The sequence below is a fragment of the Zalophus californianus genome, chromosome 5, assembly GCF_009762305.2.
Source record: "Zalophus californianus isolate mZalCal1 chromosome 5, mZalCal1.pri.v2, whole genome shotgun sequence".
Taxonomy (NCBI): Eukaryota; Metazoa; Chordata; class Mammalia; order Carnivora; family Otariidae; genus Zalophus; species Zalophus californianus.
This window is the reverse complement of record NC_045599.1, coordinates 140,485,292-140,507,810: the sequence shown is the minus strand read 5'-3', so window position 1 is coordinate 140,507,810 and position 22,519 is coordinate 140,485,292. Positions and strand designations below refer to the sequence as shown.

At 43.2% G+C, this 22,519-nt stretch overlaps 1 long non-coding RNA gene across 1 annotated transcript in view; it reads right to left on the bottom strand.

The window, feature by feature from the left end:
• Positions 1-10,660: 10,660 nt before the first annotated feature.
• Positions 10,661-22,519, bottom strand: part of LOC113929819 — a 50,366-nt gene continuing 38,507 nt past the window's right edge. The window contains exons 2-5 of the long non-coding RNA XR_003522338.1: positions 20,252-20,429; positions 15,973-16,844; positions 12,729-12,858; positions 10,661-10,779 (exon numbers count right to left, since the gene is read on the bottom strand). This is a non-coding gene — a long non-coding RNA (uncharacterized LOC113929819). The remainder of the gene's footprint in view (positions 10,780-12,728; positions 12,859-15,972; positions 16,845-20,251; positions 20,430-22,519) is intronic.

Genomic DNA, 22,519 nt, shown 5'->3' with positions numbered 1-22,519 from the left:
ACGATAGAGAATGGTTTTGCTGTATGACTTCAAAGTCCTAAAGTTTCTTTGATCTTATCTGTAGTTCCATCCTTATGTAAAGTGATTTATGGTGACTAAGACTGGGGTCCACGATCCACCATTTGCGCAAAAGCCTTGGCTAATCTGCTATATCATGGGATGCTCAAATATTAGAGTGGAAGGAAACTGATTTTCTACCGTAGGGGTCCACAAATGTTTTCTGTAAAGCCCCAGACAGTAAATAATTTAGAATTTGCAGGCCATATGGTCTTTGTTGTACCTGTTCAACACTGCCATTGTAGAACAAAAACAGCCGCGGACTATATGTAAACAAATGGGCATAGGTATGTTCTAATAAAGCTTTATTTACAAAAACAGGGGGCCATAGTTTGCCAACCCCTCTTCTAGTGAAACACTTTCCTTTTTAAAATATTTTCTTTCTTTATTTGACAGAGAGAGACACAGCGAGAGAGGGAACACAAGCAGGGGGCAGTGGGAGAGGGAGAAGCAGACTGCCTGATGAGCAGGGAGCCTGACACGGGACTCGATCCCAGGATCCTGGGATCATGACCTGAGCCGGAGGCAGACGCTTAACGACTGAACCACCCAGAAACACTTTCCTTTTATAGTTGAGGAAAGAGGCCCGGATCAAGCAGCTCGCTCAATTTCAACCGCTGGTGTGTTGCAGAACAAGGTCTAGAAATCAGACATCCTGACTATCAGCAATTTTTCCTACTGCATTGAACTTATGCATACTTAGTTTCCTTCCTCACTTTTTAAAAAAAAATATAAAAATTTCAAACATTTGAAAAGAGATGAAGAATAATGTAAAAATCAGCTGCACGTTACCATCACCAAGCCTAAGGAAGAAATTGCAAATCTGCTTGAAGGTTCCTATAGGATGCACTTGCTAGGGCTCCTCCTTTATAACACATAATGTCTCCTGAAATTGTGTGTAAGGTTGCTTTACATATGTTAAAATATGCAAATGGCATCATACTATACATATCCCTCATCACTCCCTCACAGTGAAAAATCAACAGTAATTTTAGAGAACCATTTTTTTTAATGGCAAAAGGTTAGAAACCTAAATTACCATTAACAAGAAAATGAATAAATACCACTTAGTACAGATCCAATTTTTTTCCCTAAAATTCCTGGTCAGAAAAAGATTGTTTAAAGGTGAATTGGCAACAAGATATATGTAGAATATTTTTGAAATCTAAGGCTACTCTTAAAGATGTAGGCAAACTTTTAGCTGAGTGACCATGGGCAAGTTATGCACCCTCTTGGTGCCTCAATCTGTAATATTGGAAGGAACAATAGCATCCACCTTTTAGGGCTTCGGTGAAGGTATGCAACATGCCTACAGCAATGCCTGGAATATCTTAGCTCTTACAGCTTTTAACATCTATCCTCCAAGGGTTAACTTCTAAGCTTCCATATTAGGAATGAAGATAATGCAAATACACCACAGATGTTACTGAGTTAGAAGGAATTGCTAATTCTCGAGGCTGACAGCCAGCGTAAATTTGAAAATGACCTTGATAAATCGGGAAAGTGTTGTTGAGGGAAGAATTTGCTGAATACGACTTGAGTAGATATGTATGAGAAAAGATGCTGTTAATTACAATCCACGGATAGATTCCCCAGAAGGGAATACAGCACTGGTTGTAACTGAAGAGGGGAAACCCAGGGATCCAGCTGCCTCACAAGGCAGGCTCCACCACTGACCAACGGGATCATCTCAGGCCAGTTCCTGAACCTCTCCTGATCGGTGTCCTTCACTGTCAAGTGTGGATAATGACAGACCTCGCACTTAGGGTTGCTGTGAGCCTTAGCAAAAGGCGACAAGGTTAGATACCACTATTACGGTTGTTCTTGTTGGGATGATTACAAGGTGGACGTTCAGTGGCAAAATGACCTGGGTGGAGTGGACTCAGTTTACTAAATGACTATTCCTGAGAAATAGGGTAGTTCTGTGGGAAAAAGCCAGCATGGTACTGAGACGCCAGAAATAAAACAGAAATGGTTTAGAGACTCTTTCTCCTTTGTGTATTCTTCCTTTAAGTGTTCCACGGTAGCCCAAACTCCTCTAGAAAACACATTGGGGGGAGGGGAGGAGGCGGGTTGTTTGTTTCTGCTGTTAAGAAAAAAACGACGTGAGGAAACCAAAGTTACAAAAATGTTGTAAAGGATGACAATTAGTTTTATGGGAAAAGGTTCAAGGGTTTGGGTTGTTTGGTCCAGAGAAAAGCAGGCAGAGGGAGGCTTAATGACCATCTTTAGTTAAATGAAAGACCTTAATGTGGGAGATGTGAGCCAGTTTTAAATCAGGTTTGCGGAGGACCAAATTAGCGGGAATGGACTTAAATTAAAGAGGAGGGATTTCCCATCCATAGCAAGTTCTCGAAAGCCTCGTTGACCAACTGCTGTTTCAGGGAGCTGCCAGGCGAGACTGGGAGTTGGCATCAGGAGGCTTGAAGAAAAACAAACAAAAGTATGTCATTAAGATGCTCCTTTCTGAAATCTCTTTCAGGCCAATAGGTCTGTTATTCTTTGGACCTCACTCAGGGCCAAGAATGAAAAAGCTAGAGTAAAAAGCATACCATTGTCTTCTTTTCAGCTCAAACAAAATGGTATCTGCTCATTGGTATCAGGGACGTTTATCAAGTCCATCCCAGAACCACTTTCTCCTGGCCGTTTCTCTGGCTCCACTATTAAGCCAGTCAAACCTGCCCCTGGTTGTTTGTGCCTAATAGACTCCTCTCCTCCCTCCCTCTGTTCTGATCCCCGGGATTCAGCCCTCAGTCTCCAGTTAGAGTCACTGCAGTGTTTCTTTCCTCCTTTCGAAAACCTCTCTGTGTTGCGTGGATGTGTTTCCTCTTTTATGATTTGTATTTCTAGACCTTAGAATTAAGTAATGTCTTGACAGCATCTGTGATGGTCTGTGGGTTATATGCATTTACATTTTGTGTTCGGGAGGCATACATTCCGGAGAAGCATTTCCAGGTATTTTTCTGTGAACATGGCCATGGTCAGCCCTTTCATAAAGATAAGATTGGGGTTCATTCTAACATTATAATACCAGTACAGAATAGCATGGTACCATAGGGCATATGTGAATGGCAAATCAGAGCCTGGGAGTCGAAGCTGCCTGTCCTCTTGATTTTGTACTACCTGTGGACTACAAATGGCTTTTCCATTTTTTAAATGATCAAAAACAAAACAAACAAACAACGACAATAACAACGCTGAGTCCGAAGGGACACTTACAGTTGGTAACTTCTGTTCTCCTGCTCCTTAAAGTCATGCACCCAAAGAAGAGTGAAGCCTGGTCCCTGACTTTAGGATACTGGTTGAGTGAACTAGTGGAAAATCATATTCTCCAAAGCCTTGTTTTGTGCTGTCAGAACGGCAGGCATAGGACCTAACAATTCCGCTCTCAGGTGTGAACTCCAAATTATTGGAAACAGACACTCAAGCAAATACATGTGCATGAATGTTCATAGCAGTACTATTTATAGGAGCCAAAAAGTGGAAACAACTGTGTCTGTCAATGAATGGGTGGTAACAAAATGTGGCATATTCATTCCGTGGGATGTTATTCAACTATAAAAAAGAGTGAAGTTCTGGGTGGCTCAGTTGTTAAGCGTCTGCCTTCGGCTCAGGTCATGATCCCAGGGTCCTGGGATCATGCCCCGCATCGGGCTCCCTGCTCCGCGGGAAGCCTGCTTCTCCCTCTCCCACTCCCCCTGCTTGTGTTCCTGCTCTCGCTGTCTCTCTCTGTCAAATAAATACATTAAAAAAAAAAAAGAGTGAAGTTCTGATTCATGAGACAACATGAATGAACCTTGACAATATTATCCTAAGTGAAAGAAAGACACGAAAGGTCATGTGTTATAAATATCTGGAGTAGGTACATCTATAGAGACAGAGAGGACTGGTGGTTGCCAGGGGCTAGGGGAGGGGAATGGACAGTGCTTAACGGGTAGAGGGTCTTCTTTGGGAATGATGAAGATATTTTGAAGCTAGACAGAGGTTATGGTTGTACAACACTATGAATATGCCATATGCCACCGAATCACACTTTAAAATAATTAATTTTATGGTAGGTGAATTTTACCTTAAAAGAAGCCCCAAACTATAGGCAGATGGACCTGCAAATAAGCATAACCACCACCACCATCAGGGTATTAGCCAAGACTGTGTGCTTCCCATGGGCTGTGAAGCTTGTCATGGGGATTGCCTTATTGAATCTTCAAATTAACCTGGGGACAGAGATGCTTTTAGTACCATCATCTCATGTATGGGCAAACTGAAGTTTAGAACAGTCAGGTGTTATGTCTAAGGTCACAGAGCTTGTAAGAGTTCCACATGAACTTCACCCTTGGTCTAGCACTTACCAGTGCTCTGTTCTGACTCACCAATTAGGATCCCTTGCATCTCTGCTCCCTACTTTCCCAATGCCTACTTTGCTCTTACATTTCCTGCTTCCTACTTCTCAACCTGCTAGAAGATTTGCCAGTCAGGTCCTTGCTCCACTCTCTACCAAGACTTCTCCAAGCACCTCTGCACTCCTAGACCCCAGATAATACTCAGTTCCCATGGGGCTCACCTATCAGCTGCATTTTATACAGTGACCACCTCTTCTCCGTGGCTTTCTTCTTTGGCCTCCAGGATATCTATTCTCTCCACTTTCCCTCCCTACCCAGGCTCCACTGCTGGTTTCCCCTTTTCTCCCTGACCTTTAGAATGGAGGCCCTCAGAGCTGCATTCTTGAGTCTCTTCTCTTCTCTCCCTGAGTCACTCTCTTGGTGGTGTCATCCAGTCTCCTGACCTTAAGTACCATTTATGATCTGATGATTCCCAAATGTCACCTTCAGCCTGCACCGCTCTCCTCAACTCCAGACTCGTGTGTTCAAGTGCCTACTGGCATCTCCACATGAATGCTGACTTGAGATCTCAAATGTAAGGGGTTTAAAACCGACTTTCTAGGCTCCCCTCAAAGCTGCTTTACTCACAATCCTTCCATCTTGGTTGATGACAATGTCAGCCTTTCAGGACGCCCAGCTAAAAACCATAGAGTCACCCCAAGCTCCTCATTCTTTCACTCTGCCATCCAGGAAAAGCCTTTGCTTGGGTTTAACCATGAAGGGGCACCATTTTCTGCACACAAAGGCTCTGCCTGCTTAGCTGTCTAGAGTTGGATCCTCTAGAGTTTGTGCAGAAGCCATGAGTGAAATGTAGCAGCAGGACTACTTCTACTTGGGAAAGAGAAATTAAAGCAAAAAATGGGGTTTTCTTACCTTGCCTAAAGTCAAGCACAGCTTAATGGTTTCAACCATAGCTCCTCAGCATTCTAAGCCCTGCTGCTTCTTCTGAGGCTCAGTCAAGCAATGTGATACTGTGGTAGATTATGAAAATAGCCACAAGTTTTGTCTCTCTCTGTATCTGTCCTCGCAATGTGACATGAAGATCCTTCTATTAAGAGATGGAGTTTATTTCTCCATTCCTTGACTCCAGGCTGAACTCGGGACTTGTTTTGATCAATAGTACACAATGGAAATGATCTGGGTCCATTCTGAGCCTAAGCCTCAGGAAGCCTTGCAGCCTTTGTGTGCATGCGCTCTCTCCTTCTCTCTCTCTATCTCTCTCTCTCTCTCTCTCTCTCTCGCCAGCCTGGGCTAGGCACTGGCAAGATGAGATGCCATGTAGAAAACAGCCAAGGTGCCTCAGTCAACACCTAGCCAACTGTGAGACACGTGCATGAGGTCAATGGGGCCTTTCACAACCAACAACTGTTCACAGGTCCAGTGACTAGTTCGGAGAACACAGGAGTATCACCCAGCTGAGCCCAGTCCAAATCTCTGACTCACACAGTAGTAAGCTAAAAAAGGGAATTGAGTTGTGATAATTGGTTCTGCAGCAAGAACTTAACTGATAACAGATTGCCATCTTTAATTACTTCTCTTCACTTTGCCTAATTATGTTAAATTTTCTTTCAATGCAATAATGCGTATGCACATTATCTTGTTTTATAATTTGAAATCGAAGTCTTTGACCTTTTTAAATACTCTGACTCCCAAACCTTATAGACGGGGCAAGGTTTTGTTGTTGTTTCTACTGCATTACTCTTAGGAACCACATCTAGTTATAAAAAGGCTTGTATTTTAAGAGCCCAAAGCCAGGAACCACAAAAGCAAACCCTTGAAATTCAAAGCCTTGAGTAGACGTTGTGACAGCTGGTTTCTTCAAATCTCTTAACCTATAGGTTGTAAATTCAGAGAAAGACTCACAGCCCCAAGAAAAAAAGAAATACATTTTAGAACATACAGCCGCCCCGACTACCTGTCCAAACATGTTACTTCAGAAAAGGTTAAGTAGGTTAAAATGAAAGGTAATTTTATCTCATTCATTTAAAGAGAAATTATTCTAATCCTTTTCAGTGCTCTACTGGACAATAATAAAAAGGGATTATTTTAGGGTATTGCCCCTTATGACAGGATACGGAAGTTAGAATTGTATCATCAGGTAGCAGTAATGACAGACACGAAATTTATAAAATTTGTAATAAATGAATACATTGAGAAATCAGAGGCGCATTTCCTTAATGGCATGGGCACAAGCCATTATGAATACCAGGAAATTTGGGGGGAACAAGAGTCTTTCAGGAAAAAAAAAACCCAAAACAAAAAACAGCTGTTCTTAAACATTTGATGTGCGGGAAAACAAATTCCACCCAAACCATTGTTTCCCAAAGGGCAAGAGCTTCCCAAGGGGTTCTTTTCATTGTAATGCTTTTGCCCCCATTAGGAATTCATAGTATCTGCTTGTAAAGTCTGCTTTTAATTTTCAACAAACCTGGGGGCCAAAATGAAAAATATGTCACCCTTTTCTTTTGAACTTTAAAACAATTTATTTTGGCCAGCATAGAGAATCTTTCCACGTAGAGAGTATTAATCTCCTCATCATAAAACAATATGAATATAAATATGAAATGACATGTATTTTGAAATGTCAAACAAAGAGTCAGTTTCACAAGCAACACATGAAACTATTCATGCTAATCGATTTCATATTAATGTGGGGACTACAATGACTCTGCGTGTGTATTACCGTCTAATAAATACCTCAAAGCTTTCATTGACAAAATACTCTTTCATGCTGCCACTTTAACACGGGAAATAAGCAAAACCTTCCAGTGAATTAGGGCTAGAGCCAATGATGCCACAAAGTATAAATTGTCAGGTTAGCAAACTAATTTGTGAGATGCTTGTTTTTCCTCATTGTTGTTCTTTAGGTAAATGTTCTTCTAATCCTTATTTTATGTTGTTATATTTTTTTTGGATGCGTGAGTTGTGACTAATGACCCCCTACTAAACCTGACACCCAGAGATGGCTTTTATAAGCACCTCCTGGGAGTAAGATTACTTTAACAAACGGCAGTTGAAATGGTTTGCGTTATACGTCTGACTGGAAATAAAGTGAAAATTATTCCCAGTCTATGCGTATTTATGTCCTTTTGGCTAATGGCTGCTTGCCAAAAGCCTATGGTCAGTATATGTAAAATACTGCTTATTCCAAGTAATGAGGACCCATTGTTGTTTTAATTTTAATTTCTCACAGCTTCGAGAAATAAAAATAAGCAGATGACAAAATGCTTATAACAGGTTCTGTGTCATGACCTGATGATGGCGCAGCGTACTTTCTCCAGGATGTGTTTTCCCCTAAATTCATCCCTTCCCTCTTTGGGAAAAGACCCCACGAGAAGTGTCAAAGGCCTGGCCTTGCTCTGACCAAAGCCTGCTGCAGATCTGCATTGGAATCTGCTGTGGGCTATGGAATCTTCTATTTAAAAACAAATAAGGTGACTTTGGGAGGTAAGCTTTTGAAAAAAATGAAGTGGCAGGAGGTTAGTGCTACTGATGTAATTACTCATTTGGGGAGATTTTTCACAAAGAGTTTCCTCTGGGCTCCTAGGACCCTCACAGCCCCTAAAGGACTTCCATTTTGCAACCAGGGAGCACAGGATCTACTGATCCAACACTCCTTTTTATCTGTCTACGTTCTCCCCATTTTTGTCTATTTTTGGTAGCTAGCTCCAGGATCACATAAACATCGATGAAATCATCCATTCCTACAAGCCAAGAATGAAGTATGCGGTGTCTTCATTTCAGAAAACTGTTATTGCAGGCCCACCATTTGAAAGGCTTTGTCCTGGGTCCTGAATGTCAGGTGTGGGCTTTGCATTCCGTGCATAGAGCCAAAGGTCCCCTCGAGATGGGGTGCTTGCATATACTCACAGACATGTGGCCCGGACACCTACCCGAAAGAACTTGTGCTTCACAAAATCCACACACTGGGTTTAAAAAAAAAAAAAAAAAAAGGGCCTTATTTGAGGCTTCCAGTTACAATGTAGGGGGCAGCCTTGGTGCAAACTGTTTCAAATGGATAGGCCAGATGTGACGACCTGACGGGTACCCCGGGGGTGGGGGGACAGCTGTGGAGTTCCCAGGCTCAGCCTGTTGAGTCATGCCAGGTTATAACGAGACACTTTCTAAGGCTAAGAGGGGTGGAGAGTTCATCGATGAGCTTGTTGAGACAGAGTTATTACCTACTTTGGCCTTGTCTTCTAGATATTTCGATCATCATATGGATAGAAGTTAACTAGGGAAATAAAGAATTCTTCTGATTTAACATGGATTTCTCACTCTAGCACTCTTCGTTCCTAACTTTGGGTAGATCAAAGATGTCTTAAGTCTCCGTTTCTTTGGAGGAAAAATACACATTTTCTTCTCATGTAGACTCCTCAGTATTACAAAGCACGGCAAATGAAGGCCCACCACAACCTAGTCTCATTTACAGACACTTGAGTAAAGACAGCCCATACACAAAAACTGACAGTGGAGTTTGGGGGTAGCAGAGATGGAGTAGCAGATTCTAGCCGTTAATCTGCCTTCATGGAGGCAGTAATCCTTGCTTCTTGATTCCAAGCACCCCCGAGGATATTGACTCTGAGCAACATTTTCTGGGCTGTGCTCAGGTCTTCTTTAGGTAAGTTAACCAGCTTGTCTTGGTTTGCTCAGAATCATCTGAGTTCTAGTCCCAAAAATCATGTATCCTGGGAACCTTCCTCTACCCTGGGAAAATCAGGACGGTTGTGCTACCCTAACTCCAAGATAAATACTAAGCATGAAATGGTTCTCAATTCAGTCAAAGAATTTAGAAACCACTTCCTATCATTTTGCACTTTTGGGGCGATAAAGGACATAACATATTGAGACATTTAAGAAGCTCTCCAGCAAAGACCCCTATTAAAACTTACTGTTTCCCTAAATTATTTTGCCATGGAAACTTTAGGCAACACCTCTTTAATACTGTTGACCTAATTTGGAAAAATATACCTATGGCTACAGCTTTATTTAAATGATTTTATTATTTATTTATTTGAGAGAGAGAGAGGGCTTGGGTGGGGCGAGGGGCAGAGAGAGAGAGAGAGAGAGAGAGAGAGAGAGAGAGTCTTAAGCAGACTCTGCACTGAGTTCGGCGCTGGATGCAGGGATGGATCTCACAACCCCGAGATCATGACCTGAGCCAAAATCAAGAGTTGGACACTTAACCGACTGAGCCACCCAGGTGCCCCAGGTTGCTCCTTTTTATCTTGTGCAGTAATAAACACATTGGGTGATGCTTCTATTAAGCAAGTTTCTGCTTTCTGGAAGCATCTACAAGATGCTACAAGAGTGGGGGAGACATGTGTCTCTGATGTCCAAAGTTCTAACTAAGAATGTGCTTCTTCCTTCGTAACAAGGTGTCAAAAGTAATGGTCAGAGATTTCTAGAATCACATATGGGTTGAGCAGGCTTTTGTGCTTTGACCTAGGAGATTTCCCACTGCAAACTCACAGCATCTAGAGGAGAAAGAGTGAGTATCCCTGGGGTCTGGCACAGTGATTGGCATATGGAACTATTTATATGGAACTGAACTAACCTTCGCTGATACTCTTGCTTACAAGGGGTAATGAATTTTGAATTACCAACATTTACGGCACAATTTGTTTAAAAACCAGAGACTGCCTACATTCATGTTTGAAGGTTGCCTGTGATAAAAAGATTCTGGATTTTATAGGTTAAAACAGCTCTTTAAATTCTCCACCCAAAATAGTTCTATTTGCTATGATGTTTCTGTCTTCTGAGGAAGTACATGCACAACCTGTTAGAATTTCCGGATGTCAAAAAATTGCAGTGAGTGTCACCTTATTAATTGAACCAGGTGCCTCAGGGTCATCTACCTAGATGAATAAATTCAAGTCTGAGAAGATGAAGTTGTCTATCCTGTGAGGATGGAGGAGACCAGAACCTACCTCACCTGAGTCTTCATTCCATGAATAATAATTCTTCTTCTCCTTCTTCTTCTTCTCCTTCTTCTCCTTCTTCTCCTTCTTCTCCTTCTTCTCCTTCTTCTCCTTCTTCTCCTTCTTCTCCTTCTTCTCCTTCTTCTCCTTCTTCTCCTTCTTCTCCTTCTTCTCCTTCTTCTCCTTCTTCTCCTTCTTCTCCTTCTTCTTCTTCTTCTTCTTCTTCTTCTTCTTCTTCTTCTTCTTCTCTCCTTCACCTCCTCCTCCTCCTCCTTCTTCTTAAGATTTTATTCTTAAGTAATGTCTACATCCAATGTGGAACTCACAACCCTGAGGTCATACACTCCACTGACTAAGCCAGCGAGGCGCCCCCAATGAATTCTCCTCAGACGTCATCTTATCTTCCTCAGATATTTCTTTCCCTGAGAAAATACAAGGTGAGGATTTAATTCCAAGTCCATGGGAGTTAGCATAAGCTCTTTCCCTTCCCCTTTTCAATACCTAACAAATGGCGTTATATTTTCTGCAAGCCAGTGTCCCAGTAACAGATCAGATTTCCTGAAGTTTTTCTTTTTAAGGAACTATGTCATTTGTGGCTCCTCAGAACTCTGTGATGGAGATTAAATACAGGGTGTTTATTAAGGAGTGTTTTTGAGATGGACACCTGTAGAAGGGAGGGAAAGGGGCAGGATTAGGGGAGGGAGGCTGAGCTGTGATGCCAAAGGCTTGGGCTGACCCATGAGGCTCTGAAACCAAGATGGCCCTGCCAAGTGGACTCATCCTGAGGCAAGGGGGCTCAGCCTTTTATCCCTGTAGGGCCGTCACTGGATGTGGCTCTCTCATGTTGGAGATACAGCCTTGAGTGAAGAAACTCCTTCCAGCCGTCCGCCGGCCGGCCATGGCAATCCCCACAGGGCGCGACACACTGAGGGTTTGGGGCCTGCAGCAGTGCCAGCAGCAGGGGAAGTCAGCCTTCATTCCTGAAGGGGAATCTGTGCTGAGCTCCACAGGGTGCACCACGTGACTCATCCCATTCCATCCCCCCCCCCCCCGCCCCCCGCCGGCTGAGTTCCACTTCCTCTGGGCAGGAGATTATTAGATTAAACTATTCTGCACTAACTTCTCTAATACATCAAAGAACATGGACTAAACCAGAAGTTGCTACATAGCAGATTCTTTTTTAAAACGAATCCAGGACAGATAACAATAAGCCTTTTAATGTCATCCTGCTGGATGCTAATTCTGTTTACTTCAATAGAAAGGGCAATAAAAAGGCCTGAATTTCTTAAGGAAGGTGACCACGACGGTGCTGGAGCATGGGCATGGTTCCCCCCCCCTTTTTTTTAAAAGATTTTATTTATTTATGAGAGAGAGAGAGAGAGAGCACAAGCAGGGGGAGCGGCAGGCCGAGGAAGAGAGAGAAGCAGATTCCCCGCTGAGCAGGGAGCCCGATGCGGGGCTCTATCCCAGGATCCTGAGATCCTGATCTGAGCAGAAGGCAGACGCTTAACTGACTGAGCCACCCAGGCGCCTGGCATGGTTACTTTTATTGTTTCATTCGTTGTAATATTCCCACACCATCATGTTTTATGCACCATTTTTTTTAAAGTGCAAGTATTGCGTAATAGAAGTACAATTCCTATCCCTGCTTTGGAGGCAGTCCTTGGAGACCTGACCCCGAGGGACAGCACAGAATCCTGGCTAATGGCCTCAAAAGCTAGACTGCCTGGTTCTGTTTCTCCAATTCTACTAAAATGGGCTGTGTGACCATGGGCCTCAGCTTCCCAGGATCCTGCCTCCGAAGGCGGTTGGAGAGTTTTACTCCAAGACACCACTCAAAGTGTCCAAACTCCAGTTGATTTTTCTCCCTCTACATCATAGCCTTCTCGAGTTCATCCACTTTGATTCATCCCCTCTTGTGCAATCCAGAACCTCCTATCCTGGCCATTGTAAAGACTTTCTCTATTTCTTCAGCCCATTGTAGACTAATACGTCATCCTTTCGCAGGGACACTGTTTTTCTTGAATTAGGTCCTCTCCAGTGGGGGTTGCTCATTCTCCTATAGTCCCTCTTAATCTAGGAGAGGGAGGTCAACCTTGTCCTCCATTTCCTTTTCTGTGCCTCGACATTACTCCATTTCCCCTGGCTTATAATCCTCTTCATTTTGGGTCATGCCATCTACCAAAATCTACCCTACAGTGTCATGGATCACTGTTATCTGCTGGCCTTCTGCCCTCTCTCCCACATTATGGAAAACCGCGGTGCTTGGTTCTCTTCTAGGTCACCATCTATGACAGTTTGACATCCGTGTAGATAACCCCCAACATGGCAGCCTGTAGGCCTTCCTGATCTTATAACCAATAGCATTCACCTCTGCAGCATTCTGGCAACGCTCTTCCACTGGTATGTTCTGCACCCTTTTACTCCCAAACAGCATCACCTCTGAAAACTTCGACAGCAATAGCCTCCTGTTTCGATTTGAGTCTCACAAGAAGCAGACCCTGAAAAGAGATTCCAGCGTAAGTGGTTTATTGGGAGCTAATCCCAGCAGGAGCGTGGGGGGACAGAGACAAGGAAGGGAAAGAAACAGAACATCCTCAGAGTTACCTCATCTGGGGGAAGGTGAAGGAGTTGGGTAGTTATTCACTGATGCCCATATGTCATTGGCTGACGTTGCTTCCAGGGGACATCAACGAATTGGTGTTTCTGGCCCGAAAAGGCACCGAGCCAAAAGCAAGCCATGGTCTGGCCAGAGGAGGGGGGCATAAAAATCAGGATTGCTGCAGAGATATTGGGGGACATCGAAAGCGTCCTCTTGGGCTACAATTTCAGCTTTCTAAGTGCCATGGCATTTCCCCTAAACATGCCTTTTGTCTTTACTGGGGTTCCTAATCCCTGGGCTCATTCATTTTCAGCCAAAATGATCAGCCTCCTGAGAACCACAATTCCTTCCATATGGAGCCTGGGCTCCATGGACAATTTGAGCTTCTTTCTCTCAAGCCTCTCGACTTCATTGTCTCCTTAGTGTTGTTGTTTTTCTTTGTTCTTTTTATTTTGTGACCGCAATTGGTATTTCTCAACTAAGTTCAGACTATGATAGCTACAGAGAATTGCCCACGCAGGCAAACTGGTGCCACTACAAATTAATGGAAGTCTGTCTCCCCAGTTCTTATATTTTTTTACTGGTTTGAGGCCATCTGTCTCTTTAATAACTCTCAGCTGCTCGTCTAAACTTCCCCTCTCTCCTCAAGGCACCTTCTCAGTTTCTGTCCCTTTCATTCTCAGTCAATGACTCAGCCAAAGGTTCTTGGTGGAACTATCTCTATTTATTGTCTCCATTTTGTCCTTCTTCCCCCCATCCCTCAACCCGTTCCAGTGTGATTTCTGGCTCCATTATCACATGACAACCATTTTTGCTTGACCTCTGTGTCAATGGACATTTCTACTCTTGTCTTTCTTCTTAGCAACATTCTTGGATATTTCCTCTTCCTCACACTGTCTCATCTCTTATTTTCGGTGTCATGAAACTATCTTAGTTTTATTCTTATCTTTCTGGCCATTTCTTCCCTCTCTTCAGTTTGACCATCTTCAATCTAGCCACTGAATGTTGGAGCACCTCACGATCCCAACTCAGGCCTTGTCCTTTCCTCCACATCCTTTCCATAAAGAGTCTTACTCTATCCATGCTTACTCTTGATACCTACAGTTTAGATGTGTCCTTCGAGATCCAGGCCCACGTGTCCAGCAGTCCACTTGATATCTACTCTTGAATGCCTGAAAGACCCATGAAAGTCACTGTATCTAGAAGTCACCTTGTGATCGTTCCCCCAAACCCAGCCCACTTCCAGTGTACTTCGCTTCAGCAACCCACCCAGTCTGGGTAGACTGAAAATCTATGAAGCAGCCTCAACACTCTTTGACCTTATTTTATGGATTTCACTTCATAAATATCTTTCAAAATTATCTACTCTCTCAATTTCCATCACTACCGTCTTTTCCAAGTGATAGTCATTTTTTCTGACGATGACAGAAATGGGTCTATCTTTTCCTCTCCTGACTCCTCTAATCAGTTCTCTGGTCTACAGAGAAAGTCAACTTGGTGAAATACAAATGGGATCATATGACTTCTGCCCCCAGCTCTTCTTAAAATTCGTCTATGGCTTCCTAGTTCTTTATGAATGAAGATGACCCTCCCGGACATACCCCACAAGGTCCTGCCTGGTCTGGTCCTACTTGCATCTCCCTCTTCATCTTTCCCCACACTCCACCCCACTCTCCCCACTCAGCCACCCTGACTGTCTTTTCATCCCGGTCCTTCAAATACTCCCCACGTTTGCAGAGCTTTTGCATGTACTGAATCCTCTTGTCTCTTCTCTAGCTGACTCCAACTTGTGGAAGGCTTCGTTGATAACTTAGTAGGTCAATTCTTACAATTTTAAACTCTTGTTGCAGCCTGTAAATCTTCATAGCATCTGTCACTGCAGCAACTTTACATTTATTTCTACGAGGTTTTGATTAATGCCTGCCACTCCACCAGATTTTAATTTTCAAGAGGGCAAGAATGACGCTGACTGTGGTGCCCAGCTACTTAGCAGGTGCTGAAGAAATAGTTATTGAAATCCCTGTTCTATTTGACCTCCTTCAACTGTGCTCTAAAATGCTCTTCCTAACCTAGATTCAGTGATACTCTCTTTATCATTCGTCAATCTCTCTCTTGCCTTATTCTTCTCTTGCATATACAGATAGTTTCAAGTCCCATTAGAAAGAAAAATATCCTTCTCAACCTTGCATTTTGTCTGTTTTCCTTCACAAAGTCCCCGGACAATAACCCACACTAGCTATCTCCACTTCTCGTTTTCATGTGCTGTCACCTTCTCCTGTGACTTTGAAATAGATCTCAAATCTGTCTCTTGAACTCCAGACTCAAATTGCCAACTAGTGACTCATCTACAGACTTATCTGTATGGCTCATGGGCTCTTCAAATTCAACCTATTTCAACCCTTCCAGACCTGCTCGTCTTCTCCTTTTGAACTGGTAAGAAGTGGGCTATCCGTTACTCAGCTACCAGAGCTAGGGTTCTGATAGCCATGCCGGCCTCCTGCCACACACCCTCTAGTCCAGTTAGTCAACATGTCTTCTATATTGTGTTTCTTAAATGTTTCTGGAATCTCTGCATTAATCCCCATGGACACTCATCTTTCGTTCTGAGACGCTGAGGAGAGCTTTTCAGTGATCTCCCAGGTAGGCCTAGCCCTACTATAGTCTGGTATTTACACTGCTATAGCGATCTTTCTAAAGCACAGATCTGATCATGCGTAACAGCCTCTGAAGGCACACACACGTGTTGTGTCTTTCCACAGTGTCAGCTGCATGCAGTCATAAAGCGAGGTTAACATAATTATAAAGCAGGCTCAGGATTCCAAACTCAATGACATTTCACCACGTGATTAACGTGGCTTCTTACAAGGCACACGAAGCAGAACACAAGACGAGTCACACAACAGACGAGGTAACAGAGGGGGTAGGAAGTTAACAAACCAAACTCCAAGTCAGTCTGTGGGTGTGTGGTGGAGATAAGACCTTGGTCTGGTCTGGGGCAGCTCTCGGCACTTACTGCTCCTTCGGTTCAAGCAGGGAAGGATCTTGGTTCTGTTCTGGGATCCATCGGCAGACCTTCCGGCGGCAGCTGCCCTTTTAAGTGGTCAGACGTAGAGGGGTCAGGTCTGAAGAGTCTGATGGTTTGCTGCCGAAATCCTCCCTTTTTAAAGGGATTTAGCTGGTCTTGGGCCCCTGCAGACCTCCTCTGGTTCTGCTCGTTATCAGTTCTGGGGGATCAGCTGACTCTGGTCTGGGCGGTATCTCCTAGCAGCAGCCCCTGAACCGCTCCCGTCATTGCTCGACACAGGCCCCTGCTTGACGTGAGAGACTCCATCTTGCTCTCTCCAGTAACCCGTTCTCTCAAGGACATGGGCCCCAGATCCTCCCCGCTGCAGGCTCCCCATTATTCAGATGCAGTGGCATAGCAGGCAAGTCCCCACATGAGAGTGTCTTCAGCTTTGCCTCCAGCTGTGCTCCCATTATCTCCCCTGCTCTAGGGCTTCCCCAGTCCTTGCTAATCTTGCAGTACTAGGATGTGGTGCTGTTTTATGCTTCCATGACTCATCACACACTCTTTCTTCTCCCTACAACACCTTCCCCAGACCTTGGAAAGAGTAGAAAACCCCGACTCGTGCTTCAGGGTTCAGGTCAATTACTCATTTTGTACAGCTTTCCCTGATCTTCTCGAAGAGAGTTGACCACTCTGCCTGCCGTGCTCCCAACGTGCCATGTACACATTCTGTTAGAACTCGTGCTGGCAAAGCTGCAGCATCAGGTTGTTCAGGTTGTGGACTGCACAACCCCCGGGGCCTTGTTCACAAAATGTCGCACCATTAGCACGGCCACACATCATGATGTTCTTTTTGAGCTGTTTTTCCATTCTTTGTTCTTAAGGATTACAGGAATGGGGGGAAAGGATAAAAAGAAGATTAAGAATATAGTATGTGAAATATACATACACTGGATTGCTGTGTTAACTCAACAGGAATGAGGGACAAGGACGTGGGTAAATGTCAGGAGGCTTGTGCATATAATGCAGGAGCTTAAGAGATCAGTTTTGTGGGGCTTTGGGATGTACCATGACCAAGTGGCAAATTGTGCAAGAGACATGGCAAGAAGGGGCTGGCTGAGGGTGGTGCTGTTCACGTTTAACACAGAGCAGAAAGAGCTAGAAGAACATAAAACAGAGTGTTTAACAATGACCACAGCACAGTTGGCCACTGAAAGAGGAGGGGGGATCCTCCTGCATCTTCATGGAGTTGACACTGGCGTCGCAGTGGGGATCTCTCATATAAATCTCCTGAGCTGTGAGCACTCTGCCACGGACACCCTGGGGAAACCGCTACTAGGGTTTGGGGGGCCATTTGTTTTTATGTTTGCCCCTCACCTCTCCCAAAGGACTGAGAACTTCATTAAGCCAGGCATTGACCCTTTTGATTTTAAATCACCAATATCTGAGGTGATACCTGGCCCTTAACGGGCCCTCCCACACCTGCCCTAGCCAGAGCGGAAAAGAGAAGGGAGACTTAGGGACTTTGACAATAATAGTAATAATAATAATTACAGTCAACAGGGTGCCTGGGTGGCTCAGTCAGTGAAGCATCTGCCTTTGGCTCAGGCCATGATCTCAGGGTCCAGTGCTTGAGCCCTGCATGGGGCTCTCCGCTCAGAGGGGAGTCTGCTTCTCCCTCTGTTCTCTTTCTATCTCTCTCAAATAAATAGGTAAAATGTTAAAAAAAATAAGTATAGTCAAAACGAATAGAGTGTTTACTACATACCCAGCATTTTTCTAGGTGCTTTATGTATATTAATTCATTTTATCTTTGTACATAGGTGTCATAATAGTTCTCATTTTATGGATGAGGGAAATGATGATAAGAGATGTTAAATAACCTGCCCAAGGTCACAGGGCTCCTAAGCAGTGGAGGCTGTTCCAGACTCCGCCTATTGTGATGGTAATTTTGATCTGATGAGCTGGGGGGGGGAGGGTTTTAAAGGAGGCCCTTATGCAGAGTCCTCATGCCTCATCCCCCATACTTATTTGCTTCTGGGGTAAGATGACAAAGTGGAACCCAATTGTAAAATTACTTAATTCACAAACGCCAGTGCATTTTGTCATATTTATTTTCTCTTTTGTCCCTCATCCTTGGACACTCTTACGTGTTAATAGAGACCATTATGGGCTTTCACACACATTCTCTTTTCCCTTAATAGCCCTGATGGGAGAGTCAATGGGCAGATGGGGTGAGACTTCTATTTCAGGGAGATATTCCACTCCGCTACCTACCTATCTCCTTAGGCTGCTTCTCTTTAAGGTGGGGAGAAATTAGGGAGATTTTCCCCTGACATTTTACCTGCTCATCTTTCTGTGTTAGTAATGTTTCCGGGGATACCAGGCCAAGAGGTATACCTCTTGGCCAAGAGGATATCTACCTCCCCATCCTTGGAAACACATAGCTTTTTCTGGGCAACATTTTCCAAGGATTTAATATGGGTTTCCCCTCCTCATTTTTTAAAGGACAGTTGATGCAATTCACTTTTCCCTAACTATGCTTTTTCTTATTTTCTTCACTGGTTTTTGTGAATTGAGTAATTTTGCAATTTGATTCCACTTTTTCATCTTACCCCAGAAGTCAAATAGTTGCATTTCTTCCAGTAATGGTCATAATTTAGTTTTCCTTTCTACTTAGCTGTATTTCTCTAACGTGTGGAGAAAATGGAAATGCCGAGTTACAATGTGAAGTCTGTGCGTCTGAAGTTTTCTGACAAAAGGAAAAAGGAAAAACAAAATTCACACCTGGCTTGTATTTGACAAGGATTCCACATGTTTCTTCTTCTTCTTCTTCTTTTTTTTTTTTTGGATCCCCCAAAGGTATTTTCAACATATACACATTAGCATTTTTGTGTAGTGTCTATTAATAAATAAGAGCTTTGAGTTTTAAATTCTAGCTCTGAGGGAAGATACAGGCACTGTGTTTCATTTGCACTGTATCAACAACCGTGGCCAGGTTCCAATTCATTCTTTGATTTAAACCTTAAAGAATATTTAGTTTAAAATAATTCCTTCCCATCCCCACCCCCCAGGTGTTTTCTAATTATGTAGCTTATTGGCCTAAGAGTCTGCACATGCTGGCCCAGGCTACTCCTCTTATAGGATTTGTCTTCTGAAGGCATTTGGGGTTCTTAGATTTCCTGTCTCTTAACTATAGAACAGTGTGCCCTTATAACAGTTTCGTCTATGTTATATGTTGAGGACAAGAAGCCCATGAATTTCTGCCCTTAATTCTCTCTAACTTACATTTGGTTTGGTTTTTAAATGGTGTCAAAATGATCCATGGCGGTAAAACTTCAATTTCAGATTGGGACTATTGTGTCTTTCCAGTGGTGGTAAATGAGCCCCTTTTTAAAGATTTTATAGAGAATTGAGTAAAAGTATTTTTCTAGGATTAAGTTAAGTCCTATTTGGAAGGAAGACTATGGATTAGGTATGGCTGGATTTCAAATACAGGGTTTCTAGTCAGTTGGCTGACTAGAAACAATTTGTATTTGTCAGGCCACATGTCCTAATTTTTAGTTTGGAAAACATGGTTCCTGTATTTGTGTTCTAGGATTGACATAAAAAATCCCACAGGCTGGCTGGTTTAAACAACAGACATGAATTTTCTCACAGTTCTGGAAGCTGGTAGTCTCAGATCGAGGTGTTGGCAGGTCTGTTTTCCTCTGAAGTCTCTCCAGAGAGTGAGGGAGAGAAGCAGACTCTGCTGAGCGGAGTCTGACTCGACAGGGGGCTCAGTCCCACGACCCTGAGATCACAACTTGAGCTGAAACCAAGAGTCAGACTGAGCCACCCAGGTGCCCCTCAAATAGATTCTTTAACACATGGATTAAATGAGGAAACTAATAAGACGTTACAACTGGTTCAAAAGAAAATTCCAACAACACACACATATGTAGGCAATCTGGGATGCTAAAATAAATCCTAAAAAGTAGATGCAAACTGGTTGTGAAATAGAGAGTTGCAAATACAGAGTTGTGAAATAGCTTGAAGACATGAAAAGTGTGAGCTTTGCAGAGTTGTATAATCTCGAAGGGTAGCAGGACTGGACACCCAGAAGGTTTATTTCTGTCTATCTGTTCAAAGTCTTCCACAAGTTCTCCTCACTTTGGTAAATAGGCAGACCATGTGGGTTTATCTTGGTGAAATGTGAGGTGCAGTTGTCTGATTTTGCTCCATGTTGGGGTGGTTTGCTTCAAGTTTTCAACCCCTAAGCAGTTGATATAGAATGAGACCTTACCTGGGGTTGGGGGCGGTCCATCCCAATCTGTCTTCCTTAATCTCCTGCTGTGCCGCTCTTCCGCACCCATATTTTTGAGATTCTGGGTCCTTTACTGTGATAGGTGAATTTTACTTGGTGTTGTATGTATTTTTTCCCTGGACTGGATCATTCCAACCAGTGCCTTTCTGTGCCATTACTGTGGGCAGGTCACAAAAGCAAATTTAGACCAAGTACACGTTCTAGAAGAATAACACAAATGACCTTCTATTTTATAGTAGTTATACACACTGTGATTCATATTTACTGTCAGTGTTTCCATACCATGCACCTGGAGCTATTGTCATTATAAAATGAATGGAAAAGCCCTCCAATGCTTTGAGGATTTTCCTGCTGCTTTTTCACTAGCAGCCAAAATGACAATCTGAGTCGTTTGAATTTAATGCTGTGATCCCCCAATGGTGTGTGTACACACAGAAGATGCAAAAGATAATCCAATTGCGAGTGGGTAAATATATTAAAACTATTTATTTTGAATGTTATCTCATGCTTTTCTAAAATTCGATTTTTAAATTTACAAGCAGTAAAATTGACTTTTTATAGGTGTACAGGTCTCTGGATTTTAACACCCAGTTGTTAAACGTGTGTGTATGTAACCATCACCATAATCAGGACAGAAGACAGTTTCAACACCCCAAAATATGACTTATGGGATGAGTTCATATTTTTACATTTATTTTCATGTGTGTATTACTTTATAATATGCACAAAAATGTGAGCACAGTAATATGTGTTCATAATTTTTGAATAAATAATCATTTTAGAAGTGTGCACTCAAAACTTTGTAACAGCAGAGGCGTATGAACAAAAGTATTTGGGGACAACTTCTACTGAGCGTAGTAATAAAAGTTGTTGATTGGGAAAAATGTCATAAGCTGATTTTTTTTAAAGGAGATAACGGGCCAGCAGAGATGTAACTAGTGTATGGAGCCCCTGGGGGTTGGGTCACCAAACCGGAGACCCTTGTAATCATTCAAGCAAGAAGTGCTGAAGGTCTGGATTAATGAATGGCAGAGGAGAAAGGCTGAATTTAAGAGACTTCTCCGAGGTGGGGGGCAAGGGAATGGCTGGTAAATGGACATGGGCATGAAGAGGAGGGAGAAATTGGGCACAGGCCTTGGGTTCCCTGCATGGGAGGTAGGGTTGATGGTAATCGCACCGATGGAGAACTTGATGGCAGAAGGTACAGCTCGTCTATGGGACTTGCAGATAATGAGTCCAAGCCGATTCTATGAAGTAATGTGCATGACGTGGAGCGGTGAAGGTCTGGGGGTGCATGTTGGGATTACCTTTTGGATTTGTAGTTTATAGTTACAGCCAGGTGGAGCTGGTTAGAAAGGTACATGGGCCCATTTCCTACCTGTCATAAACAGGGCTCATCTCACATTCCAGGATTTAAGAATGCTTTCAAAGGGACACTTCTTTTTTCATTATTATCATTTTATATTTATTTGTAAGTTAATTTTATTAATTTAAAAAATGACTACATATAACCTGGTATGAATTTTAGGTGTACAGCATAATGATTTGATATTTGTATATATTCCAAAATGATGACCACCGTTAGCTTAGTTAACATCCATCATCACACATGGTTACAATTTTTTTCTTGTGATGAGAACTTTAAAGATCTGCTCTCCTAGCAACTTTCAAGTACACAATACAGTATTGCTGACTGTTAGTCACCATGCCGTATGTTATATCCCCATGGCTTATTTATCTTATAACTGGAAGTTTGTACTAGTTGACCACCTTGACTAAAAAGGAGAATTCTTAATCCTCCTGGGAAGTTGTAGTTCAGACTTCTGGCCAGTTAAATCCTAGGGTGTTCTCAACTGGAAGATAGCTTGGCATCCGGAGGTCAAGAACAACAACGAGCAAGGGCGCCTGGGTGGCTCAGTCGTTAAGCGTCTGCCTTCGACTCAGGTCATGATCCCGGGGTCCTGGGATCGAGCCCCGCATCCAGCTCCCTGCTTGGTGGGAGGTCTGCTTCTCCCTCTCCCACTCCTCCTGCTTGTGTTCTCTCTCTCTCTCTCTCTCTCTCTCTCTCTCGCTCTGTGTGTGTGTGTGTCTCTCTCTATCAGATAAATTTAAAAACCTTAAAAAAAAAAAAAAAAAGAACCACCACAAGCAGGCAGCACCTTCTCTGTCTGAACTCTGCTGCCAAAAATTCAGCAAGACTAGAGCAAAGGACTTGATGGGGGCGGGGGGTGGGGAATGAATATGAGG